Source organism: Papio anubis, chromosome 4 (genome assembly GCF_008728515.1).
Source record: "Papio anubis isolate 15944 chromosome 4, Panubis1.0, whole genome shotgun sequence".
Taxonomy (NCBI): domain Eukaryota; kingdom Metazoa; phylum Chordata; class Mammalia; order Primates; family Cercopithecidae; genus Papio; species Papio anubis.
In genome coordinates, this window is record NC_044979.1 from 128,250,718 (window position 1) to 128,263,023 (window position 12,306).

Consider the following 12,306-nt stretch of genomic DNA (forward strand, 5'->3'; position numbering starts at 1 on the left):
AGGCTATGCTGAGCCTCCTTAAGCATTCTCTAATAGATGTCCTAGGTCCTCCCAGTTCTTAGCCCTTTAATACCTGTTTTCTCTCCTTCTCTTATTCAGACCTTATCCAGGCCATCACCAATCATTCTATACGACACATGTTTCTTCTAACAACCCCACAATATCACCCCTTACCACAAGATCTCCCTTCAGCTTAATCTCTCCCACTCTAGGTTCCCACGCCGCCCCAATCCCGCTTGAAGCAGCCCTGAGAAATATCGCCCATTCTCTCTCCATACCACCCCCGGAAAATTTTCACCACCCCAACACTTCACACTATTTTGTTTTATTTTTCTTTTTTCTTTTTTCTTTTTTTTTTTTGAGACGGAGTCTCGCTCTGTCGCCCAGGCTAGAGTGCAGTGGCCAGATCTCAGCTCACTGCAAGGTTCGCCTCCCGGGTTTACGCCATTCTCCTGCCTCAGCCTCCCGAGTAGCTGGGACTACGGGTGCCCACCACCTCACCCGGCTAGTTTTTTGTATTTTTTAGTGGAGACGGGGTTTCACCATGTTAGCCCATGTTGGGATGGTCTCGATCTCCTGACCTCGTGATCCGCCCATCTCGGCCTCCCAAAGTGCTGGGATTACAGGCTTGAGCCACCGCGCCCGGCCTATTTTTCTTATTAATATAAGAAGGCAGGAATGTCAGGCCTCTGAGCCCAAGTCAAGCCATCGTATCCCCTGTGATTTGCCACCTTTACATGGAAATCCTACTTAACATTGACATTTTCTATTTGATGGTATTTTTATAGTAGGAAATTGAAACTGAGCTAATTAAAAAAGAATAAGACTGGGCATGGTGATTCATGCCTGTAATCCCAGCACTTTGGGAGGCTGAAGGGGGAGGATCACTTGAGGGTAGCAGTTTCAGACCACCGTGGGCAACATACAGAGACCCCTGTCTCTGTAAAAATAACTTTTTTTTTTTTTTTTTTTGAGACAGAATTTCACTCTTGTTGCCCAGGCTGGAGTGCAGTGGCATGATCTCAGTTTACCAACCTCTGCCTTCCGGATTCAAGCTATTCTTCTGCCTCAGCCTCCCGAGTAGCTGGGATTACAGGCATCCACCACTACACCTGGCTAATTTTGTATTTTTAGTAAAGATGGGGTTTTTGCATGTTGGTCAGGCTGGTCTGGAACTCCCGACCTTGTGTGGTCCACCTGCCTTGGTCTCCCAAAGTGCTGGGATTACAGGTGTAAGCCACCTCGCCTGGCCAAAAATAAGTTTTAAAAAATAAACCAGGTATGCCAGGCGCAGTGGCCACCTCCAGAGGCTGAGGTGGGAGGATCACTTGAGCCCAGGAGATAGAGGCTGCAGTGAGCCATGATTGCCCCACTTCACTCCATCCTGAGCAACAGAGCTAGACCTTACCTCTAAAAACAAAAAACAAAACAAAACAAAAAAAGGCCGGGTGTGGTAGCTCACACCTGTAATCCCAACACTTTGGAAAGCTGAGGCAGGTAGATTACCTGAGGTCAGGAGTTCGAGACCAGCCTGGCCAACATGGTGAAACCCTGTCTCTACTAAAAAATACAAAAATTAGCTGGGCATGGTGACAGGCACCTGTAATCCCAGCTACTCAGGAGGCTGAGGCACGAGAATTGCTTGAACCTGGGAGGCAGAGGTTGCAGTGAGCAGAGATCACACCACTGCACTCCAGCCTGGGCAACAGAGCGAGACTCCATCTCAAAGAAAAACAAAACAAAAACACTAAAAAGAACATTCCAGTTGCTTGTCAAGAGACTGGACATGGAGGGGCAATAGTGGGAGCAGAACACCTGGTGAGGAGCTGCCACATCAACATCTTTTGATCACACCAGGCCACGTTTTGAGTGGGGCCTCTGCAAGAATGTGGCCCAGCCTCAGATGCCTTAATTCTGACACTCAGTGCCGCTGGAGTCCCTGTGAGGTCACAGTATGGAGGTTTCTTGGGAAAGTGTTGGCTCTAAAATCAACATCTTGGTTCATTCCTTTGATGCTGGAGACAATGACCTGTCTCTCCTCATTTGGCTGCTCAAGACTGTTACAGAGTGGAGTATCTCTTAGTCTAGGAGCTTGGGCTGCTGTGGAGTTTGCACAAACACAAATAATCATCACAGGCTCTCAGGCCACGTGTCTTGGTTATGACCCAAAACAGCCCTTCAGCAGTGGACGTCTACATAGTGGAAGTTCCCAAACACCTCTTTTTTTAAAAAAAAAAATAGAGAGACAAGGTCTTACTATGTTGTCTAGGCTGGTCTCGAATTCCTGACCTCAAGAGATCCTCCTGCCTCAGCCTCCCAAAGTTCTGGGATTACAGGTGTGAGCCACTGAGTCTGGCCCTTTTTTGTTGTTATTGTTGTTTTTAGACAGGGTCTTGCTCTGTCACGCAGGCTGGAGTGCAGTGGCATGATTACAGCTTACTGCAGCTTCAAATTCCTGGGCTCAAGTGATCCTCCTGCCTCAGCCTCCTGAGAAGCTGGGACCACAGGCATGCAACCACACCCAGTTAAGTAAAAAAAAAAAAAGAGAGAGACAAATTTTTTTTTTTTTTTTCTGGAGACAAGGTCTCACTATACTGACCAGGCTGATCTTGAACTCCTGGTCTAAAGCCATCCTCCTGCCTCCACCTTCCACCTGGAACACCCCTTTTCCCCAGTTTGAAAATAAAATCCATACTTTGAGAAGGAGGAATAAATGGAGAAGACGGGAAGCCAAGAAGCCAACCAGGCTTGCCTGGATAAACTAAATCCCTTACATTGGTTTTACTTCAGTGATGCAGCTAATTAAGGGTTGTTGATTTTTTAAAGTTCCTACTTGGCAAGTGAACAGTTTCTTACTCAGTAAATATGAACATCAAGTGTCTATTCTGTGATTGAATGAAGCAAATATTTTACACATGGGAAACCATTGTTAAATGATTGCATTATAGAAAGCGGTGAATGGGATGGGGGCAAGGCAGTGGCAGATGTCACCGTGCCTGTGTCCCTGTGCTCCCCACCCACCTCCTCTGTCCCTGCTCCCCATGATGTTTGTCAAGGGGCACAGTGCACTGAAGGAGGGGTTACCAGGTGGCATATCCAGAAGACATCCTTCTCAGCTTCTCGGCTTCATGGAATCCACTTTCTTTGATCTAATTTCTTTACTCATAAAATTCATTAAACATTCACATCAGCAGCTTCTGAATATCTAAACCAATTGTTAAACATAGGGATGTTACTGGATTCTTAAAACAAGCTGGAGGCCGGCCGGGCACAGTGGCTCATACCTGTCATCCTAACACTTTGGGAGGCTGAAGGTGGATCACCTGAGGTCAACAGTCCGAGACCAGCCTGACCAACATGGCGAAACCCCGTCTTTCCAGGAAAAAAAAAATTAGCTGGGCATGGTGGCAGGCCCGTAATCCCAGATACTTGGGAGGCTGAGGCAGGAAGATCGCTGGAACCCTGGGGTCAGAGGTTGCAGTGAGCCGAGATTGCACCACTGTACTCCAGCCTAGGTGACAAAATGAGAAGCAAAACAAGTTAGAGAAGGTTTTTTTTTTTAGCTTCATACTGAAATTGTGAAGACAGGCAGTGAGAGTGAGAGAGTTGTCCAAATTCAGGCAGCAAGCTGGAGAGCATGCGATTCCTGGCCTTTTACAGCCGGAGTGTGTGGGCCAGCTGTGTGGGGGTATGCACTCCCCCTCCGTCTGCCGGCACTACCATGTACCATGTCTGGCCTCGTCACCTGGAGACCTGGGAGTCTTCTTTGGTTTCCCTGACTTTTGTCACTGCTTACTTGCAAGTCCTGTTTGTTGTGTCCCTCCCAGCCTTTCCCGTCTTCCTCCTTTTTATCTTGGTCATTGTTTCAACCCAGCTAGAATCATATCTGCCCAGAGTACTCCAATAGTTCCTAGTTGGGAGTCCTCTAAACTCTTTTGTTTAAACAAATTTGGCCAAACAGGTGGCACACGCCTGTAATCCAAGCACTTCGGGAGGTTGAGGCAGGAGGATCACTTGAGGCCAAGAGTTCAACAGCAGCCTGGGCAACAGAGTGAGACCCCATCTCTACAAAAAAATTTAAATCTTAGCTGGATGAAGGAAATGTATACAATGGTCCATTTCTAAGACAAAGTGCCTTAAATCAACTTAGGTCAGTAGACTACAGAACAAACAGGATACAGCAGGCTCCTGCTTGGACAGCCAATGCCTGCTTGTCACCCACCCCCCTTAGTTACCCTCACCTGAACCAAAGAGGTTTAGTCTAAGATGAAAGTTTACTAACTGCAAAATAGCTTGTGTTGTCTGTTCTTATCAGCCTGCCCAGCTACTTAAGTCAGAAGTCAAATACTTGAAGAGCCCCTGAGCTAACTAGGATTGCAATGCAGTGTGGGCTGCAACAAAATGCAGCAGGACAACCCTAAAGAAAACACCTAGGCCGGGCGCGGTGGCTCAAGCCTGTAATCCCAGCACTTTGGGAGGCCGAGACGGGCGGATCACGAGGTCAGGAGATCGAGACCATCCTGGCTAACACGGTGAAACCCCGTCTCTACTAAAAAATACAAAAAACTAGCCGGGCGAGGCGGCGGGCGCCTGTAGTCCCAGCTACTCGGGAGGCTGAGGCAGGAGAATGGCGTGAACCCGGGAGGCGGAGCTTGCAGTGAGCTGAGATCCGGCCACTGCACTCCAGCCTGGGCGACACAGTGAGACTCCGTCTCAAAAATAAAAAAAAAAAAAAAAAAAAGAAAACACCTAAAGCCCCTACCCAACAACCAATAGGTGACATCTGGGAAGATTGTGACCCCACAGTACTCAGCCTATGAGGAACTGGGGGAGGGACCTGTGCACTAGTGGATAAATTGCTTGTTGAAACTGTGCTGGGTGTGCCTGCTGCCAGACACCCGATATTGCAAGAGCGTCATTAAATGTCTCACTTCCGCTGTTCTCTGGGTCTCTGAGTCCATTCTTTGGGTTTGGAGGGGTGAGTTTGTTTCTCATAATGGGGAATAAAAATCATACATTCCCTTGGGGGCAGGTATTGGTATCTAGGTGGGTTATAGCTGAAGATGTTCTGTCATTCTGATATGTTCTAGAGAGGTACGTGACCTTGTCCCCACAAAACTGGTGACATAATACTAACACAGGAAACAAAGGAAAAAAGGTTATGCTGAAGCTAATTGCTACTTGGAAGTTGCAGCAGTTGAGTTAGATTTCATGAAGAAATAGGACTTAATATAGCTGAGCTCTTAATGAGGTTGTGATTTCCCAGGTAGGGGGACCGGGTGTACGAGCATCTGGAAGAAGAAAGTGAAGAGAATGAAAGGAGGGAGGAGAAAGGCACCGTATATGAGGGAGCAGTAAGGCCACATTATGGCAGCAGAATAGCTTAGACATTATTTTTTGAGACGGAGTCTCACTCTGTCGCCAAGGCTGGAGTTCAGTGGTGCTATCTCGGCTCACTGCAACCTCCACCTCCCAGGTTCAAGTGATTCTCCTGCCTCAGCCTCCCGAGTAGCTGGGACTACAAGCTCTGCCACCACGCCTGGCTAATTTTTTGTATTTTTAGTAGAGATGGGGTTTCACCGTGTTAGCCAGGATGGTCTCAATCTCCTGACCTCGTGATCCACCCGCCTCGGCCTCCCAAAGTGCTGGGATTACAGGCGTGAGCCACCGCACTTGGCCTTACTTGGTTTCTAGAAAGTGCCAGACAGTTTGCTAGGTGCCAAAAGTACAACAGACAAGAAAAAACATAGTCTTGGTACTCCAAGAACTTGCTGGTGTAGCAGACAGATAATAAAAAAGGCAACAAACAGATGAAACACTGCAAAGTATGACCATGAAGAAGGCAAGCAGCGGGAGAATTACTTTTAGTTTAAGAGGCCAGGGAAGATCTCTCTGAGGAAGTGAGGCTTACTGAGACCACAGAATTGAGAAGGGGCCTATCAGACAGAGCAAAGGGGGTTGGGCGCAGTGGCTCACGCCTGTAATCCCAGCACTTTGGGAGGCTGAGGCGGGAGGATCATTTGAGATTGGGAGTTTAAGACCAGCCTGGCCAACATGGTGAAACCCCGTCTCTATTAAAAATACAAAAATTAGCCGGACGTGGTGGCACGTGCCTGTAATTTCAGCTACTCGGGAGGCTGAGGCAGGAAAATTGCTTGAACCCAGGAGGTGGAGGTTGCAGTGAGCTGAAATTGTGCTACTGCAGGCCAGCTGGGCGACAGAGCAAGACTTCATCTTAAATAAACAGCCAACAGGAAGAACATTCCAGAGAGAGGAGATATGTAGAGACAAGAAGAACTTGCTATGTTCTGAAAATAAAGATACTTCTATTAAAGATACTTCTAGAGCACAAGCGGTGAGGTTGGGAGAGAGGCCTTCGATGAGATGGAGAGGAGGACCCTGCTGGCCCTGGCAGGAGTCTGGGCTCTTTTAAGTGACACGGAAGCCACTGAAATGCCTCAGGTGGGGAGGGTCCTGTCCAGATGTGTATTCTAAAAACTCTTATTCTGTTGTGTGATCCAAGAAATACATTGAAGGTAGGATCAAAGATCTTGGATGTGAATGGAAAGAGGGAGGAAAAGGGTGAAATCAAGTGTGCCTCTTTGGTTTCTGGCTCAAGTGACAGAAAATACTGCAATTACTGAGATGGATATGACCTAAATGGATAGATGCAAGTTTTGGGGCGGAGATGGGATAAGATGTTATATACGCTTATATATATGGCACATATAATATATGTGTTATATGGCACATATGTGAACACACTCAACATGGCAGTTACTACTACTATCTGGACATTCTGTGTTCCATAACAAAGGCTTCTAGGAAGCAAGTGGAAATAATAACTTCCATGTCCTTAAATACAGTCTGCAAGCATGAAATAGAACAGGATTCCCAAAGTGGATGGCAGTAGGTTCTCTCTGAAATAAATTACAGAAAACTTCATTACAAAATGATGATGCAGGCCAGGCACTGTGGCTCACATCTGTAATTTTAGTACTTTGGGAGGCTGAGGCAGAAGGATCATTTGAGTCCAGGCTGGGGAATGTAGCGAGACCCTGTCTCTACCCACCACCACCCCCGAAAAAAAAGTGATGGCTCCAGGGGAGTATCCACAATACAGCCAACCGAGGAAACTTTGGTTTATCACACCAGCGTCTGATAAGGTCTGTGCTTCTTTGAAATCACATTAATGAAAACATGTAACTACCAGAATGCTTCACACTGAAAGCTTTTATTTTGAAAAATAAAATACAAAAGTCATTAAGTTGTAAATGTATAATGATAATTTCCCAACTTCTCAGAAACAATACAATGAATTAAATAATTATTTAATATTATTCACATCAATACACTTAAACAGGCACACGTGTTCTACAAAACATTAGAACATGTACAGACAACCTATTTCAAAAGGAGACTGCCCAAGTCTGCTTACAGGATCCCATTTTTAAACCCTCTCCTTGAACACAAACTTCATAATCTGGTAAGAAAAGAGGACAAGAGCAGTTTTAACAGGAAACACGTTTCTTCTGGGCTCCTTACCGCAGGGCTGTGCATGGAATCAGGATCAAGAGCTCTTTGCTCAGGAGGCAGATCCCTCATGAGACCCAAAGCTGTGCGGACACCTCCATCCTCTCAGTGGGAGGAAACTGGCAAAAGCAGAGGAGACATAGCCAAGGTGCAGACGCTCCACCGAGCTCGGCAGGGGACAGCCAGTCCTAGGAATTTCCCTTCCGTTGAAAAGGCAGCAGTCTTTCCTAGGGCGAACAAACAGAACGTGGTTACGGGTGTTCCTGTGTCTTCATCTCTTCCTTCCCAGCTACAGGCCTGGACAAGCCAGGTGGCTGGGGAGGTTGCTGCAGGTCAGGGGCCAGGAGGATGGACGTTGAGAACAGCTGCCTCAGGAGGGCTGCCTGGGAGGCACACGCGCCCTCACTCTGGTGCTTTCAGATGCATGCGAGTAGCTGCTGGGAGCAAAGCAAGCAGATGGTGGCCAAAGCCAGGGCTGCTCCTGCCCATTTCTAAATAACTGCGACTGTCGTCTGCTATTGATGCTACTGTGGGGGTACTGTCAGGGGCATAAGGTGTCCAGGGGTCAGCACTCTGATTCCTCCTCATGTGAAGAAATGGGTCCTAAGGTTTTTTTTTTTTGAGACGGAGTCTCGCTCTGTCACCCAGGCTGGAGTGCAGTGGTGCGATCTCGGCTCACTGCAAGCTCCACCTCCCGGGTTCACACCATTCTCCTGCCTCAGCCTCCCGAGTAGCCGGGACTACAGGCGCCCGCCACCATGCCCGGCTAAGTCCTGAGGTTCTTAAAGTGTCCAGGGGACAAGACCCTGATTCCTCCTTGTGTGAAGAAATAGGTCCTAAGGTTCTTTAAGTGTCCAGGGGTCAGCACCTGATTCTTCGTCACGGGAAGAAATGGGTCCTAAGGTTGTTTAAAGGAAGCTCTGGAGAACACAGTGACTGTTACTGAAATGCCAAGGGGACCCACAAGATAAGATAGTACCCGTCCTAAGGGCTCTGCTGTGTCCCCGGTTCTCCTGAGTCCTCCTCACCACAGGTGGGCCCCTCCCGGCCTCCACACAAAGGCAAGGGTGAAATGCTGCGGAGGCAGCTGCCGATGCAGTCGATCCTCCAACATGCTGGTCAGGAAATGAGGCCTTGTGAGTGTTTGGTGGGATGGGTAGGGAGATTACCTATGAACTTTGAAAGCATTTTGTAAAAACAAAGTTAGCCAAGGCCTGATAACTGCTGTTAAGTATGCAGACCCACAGAATAATTCAGCGTTTGCTCCTCAGCAAAAAGGAAACCTGAATCCTAGAGCCTGTCGATATCAGCAGCTTGCTGCCACCTGGGATTTTGAGATGATGGAGCAGTGTCCATGTGCTTCTTATGTCCATAATCCATCAACGCACCGCAAGTCACATTCAACCTGTTTTCTCACTAGTAAAACAGGAATACTACCAGCTTGCCAGAGTGGTTTGAGAACTGAATACAATTTTATATATAGATGTATATATAATTTAGCATATCAGTTATATATATTATCATCTTATACATATACAAATAAAATGCTTGGTATTTTATGCCTGGTATGGAGTATGCACAATACATCATTATTATATAAAGTAAAAATAAAAACAAAAGTCAGCAAGTAAACTATGAGAAAAAATCACTATCAATATCAGATTTTATTTATTTTTATTTATTTATTTATTTTTGAGATGAAGTCTCACTCTGTCACCCAGGCTAGAGGGCAGTGGTGTGATCTCGGCTCACTGCACCCTGTCGGGTTCAAGCGATTCTCCTGCTTCAGCCTCCCGAGTAGCTGGGACTATATGCGCCCGCCACCACACCCAGCTATTTTTTTTTTTTTTTTGAGACAAAGTCTTGCTCTTTTCACCCAGGCTGGAGTGCAGTGATGAGATCTCGGCTCACTGCAAGTCTCTACTCAGTGAGTGAAAAATAAATGCTTTTTTTTTTTCTGCCACCCCAGACTTCTGGGAAAGGAGCCTGGAGCGGTGCCCAAGCATCCCAGCCTTTGCCCTCAATTGCAAAGAGAGTGGAGTGTCTCTTAGCTCAGAAGTTTGTGCTGCTCAAGAGTTTGCACAAATACAAAGTTGAGAAATACTCCTTGCTGAAAGGAGTGTAAAAGGCAAAGGACAAACCGGTTGTCCTCTGAAGTGGAAACATTTCTATCCTATGTTGGGTTATGATCTTGGAGAATGCAGGCAGGGGACGAGTTTTGCTGGGTTTTCAATGAGAGACCCCTTGTGGTAACACAGGCTCTTCTCTCTCTACCTGGTGAGTCTCTTTGGTACCCAGTTCCCTCATGTTTAAACTTAGGGAGTGAAACCACATGTCTCCTAAGATCCTTTTCTCTTAGCTGTTCTGTGAGTTAATTAATGAGATTTGTTTTCCCATTAGCATACATCCAAAAAGGTACTCAGGATAGGTTTTCCGGGTTTCCTGGAATCTTGTAATTGCTCCAAACAAAGTGGAAGTATTTGGAGAGAAGCCCTTCCTTGCTTCCTTTGTTTCCTTTTTAGAGACAAAATCTCTCCCTGTCACCCAGGCTGGAGAGCAGTGGTGCAATCCTGGCTCACTGCAACCTCCAGCTCCTGGCCTCAAGTGATCCTCCCATCCCAGCCTCTGGAGTAGCTGGGACAACAGGCTCACACCACCATGCCCAGCTAATTTTTAAAATTATTTTGTAGAGACAGGGTCTCACTATGTTGCCCAGGCTGGTCTCAAACTCCTGGCCTCGAGTGATCCTTCTGCCACAGCCTCCCAAAGTGCTGGGATTACAGGCATGAGACATTGTGCCTGGCCCTTCATTGCATTTTAATAATCTTAATTATCTTCTTTTGAATATCTTTAGAACTGCAATGATTTTGTGTTTTGAGGCTAGAGTTGATTTCCATAAATAGTCATTTTGAGCCAGGTCTTTGGAATAAAGTGAGTGGCCAGAGATGATGCCACAACTTTGGCAAAAGCAGTTTCCCAGGGATCACGCCATGAACTCTAAAATGCTGTGTGCCGGTCACTGGGCCACAGTTCACTCTTCTTGCCAAATTCAGAATTGCAAATGAAAACTTTTTAAATTTTTATTTATTTATTTAATTTTTTTAGACAGAGTCTCGCCCATCACACAGGCTGGAGTGCAGTGGTGTGATCTCAGCTCACTGCAACCTCCGCCTCCCGGGTACAAGCGATTCTTCTGCCTCAGCCTCCCACGTAGCTGGGATTACAGGCATGAACCACCATGTCCAGCTAATTTTTGTACTTTATGTATTTATTTATTTCTTTTTTGAGATGGAGTATTGCCCTGTCACTCCAGCTGGAGTGCGGTGGTGCAATCTCAGCTCACTGCAACCTCCACCTCCCAGGTTCAAGCGATTCTCCCTGCCTCTGATTCCTGAGTAGCTGGGATTACAAATGCCCACCACCACACCCGGCTAATTTTTGTTTTTTAGTAAAGACAAGGTTTCACCATGTTGGCCAGGCTGGTCTCGAATTCCTGATCTCAAGTGATCCACCCACCTTGACCTCCCAAAGTGCTGGGATTACAGTCATGAGCCACTGCACCCAGCCTAATTTTCGGATTTTTAGTAGATACGGAGTTTCACCATGTTGGTCAGGCTGGTCTCCAACTCCTGACCTCAAATGATCTGCCAGCCTCAGCCTCCCAAATTGCTGGGATTATACGCATGAGCCACTGCACCCGGTCGATTTTTTCTGATATCAAAGGAACCACCAGGGTCTTCCTTTCTTTTGATTCATTTATTTCATTGGTTCTGAAATTTTTTTTTTTTTTTTTTTTTTTTTTTTGAGACAGAGTCTTGCTCTGTCGCCCGGGCTGGAGTGCAGTGGCCGGATCTCAGCTCACTGCAAGCTCCGCCTCCCGGGTTTACGCCATTCTCCTGCCTCAGCCTCCCAAGTAACTGGGACTACAGGCGCCCGCCATCTCACCCGGCTAGTTTTTTGTATTTTTTAGTAGAGACGGGGTTTCACCGTGTTAGCCAGGATGGTCTCGATCTTCTGACCTCGTGATCCACCCGTCTCGGCCTCCCAAAGTGCTGGGATTACAGGCTTGAGCCACCGCGCCCGGCCCTGAAATATTTTTTAAAATATGGAATGCTTCATGAATTTGTGTGTCATCCTTTCACAGGGACCATGCTCATTTTCTCCATGTCATGTCAATTTTAGTATGTGTGCTGCCGAAGTGAGCACTGGTTCTGGAATGATTTATTTATTTATTTTTGAGACAGGGTTTCAGTGTGTTTTCCAGGCTGGAATACTGTGGCATAATCATGACTCACTGCAACCTCCACTCCCCAGGGCTCAAGCAATCCTCCCACTTGTGCCTCCCAAAGTTTCGAGATTACAGGAATGAGCCACTGTGCTGAGCCTGGAACGTTTAACAGCTGACTTTGATGCCTGGTTTTGGTTGTACTAGACACTCCCACTACTTCTTTCTTTAAAAACTACTGGTTTCTTTAGCTCTTTAAAAAAATATTTGCTGTTTTATATGTCAAAATATGTGAGGCCAGGTGTGGTGGCTCATGCCTATAATCCCAGCATTTGGGGAAGCCAAGGTGGGAGGATCTCTCGAGCCCAAGAGTTCAAAACCAGTCTGGGCAACATAGTGAGACCCCTGTCTCTACAAGAACTAAAAAATCAGCTGGGCATGATGGTGCATGCATGTGGTCCCAGCTCTTGGAAGGCTGAGGCAGGAAGATCGCTTGAGCCGAAGAGGGCAAGGCTTTAGTGAGCCATGATCATGCCACTGCACTCCAG

General features: G+C 46.9%; 1 non-coding gene across 1 annotated transcript; it reads right to left on the reverse strand.

Annotated features, from left to right (window-relative positions):
• Positions 1-11,632: 11,632 nt before the first annotated feature.
• Positions 11,633-11,739, reverse strand: LOC116274699. Its single transcript, XR_004183482.1, has one exon. It is a non-coding gene; the product is annotated as a U6 spliceosomal RNA (small nuclear RNA).
• Between the last annotated feature and the right edge of the window lie 567 nt (positions 11,740-12,306).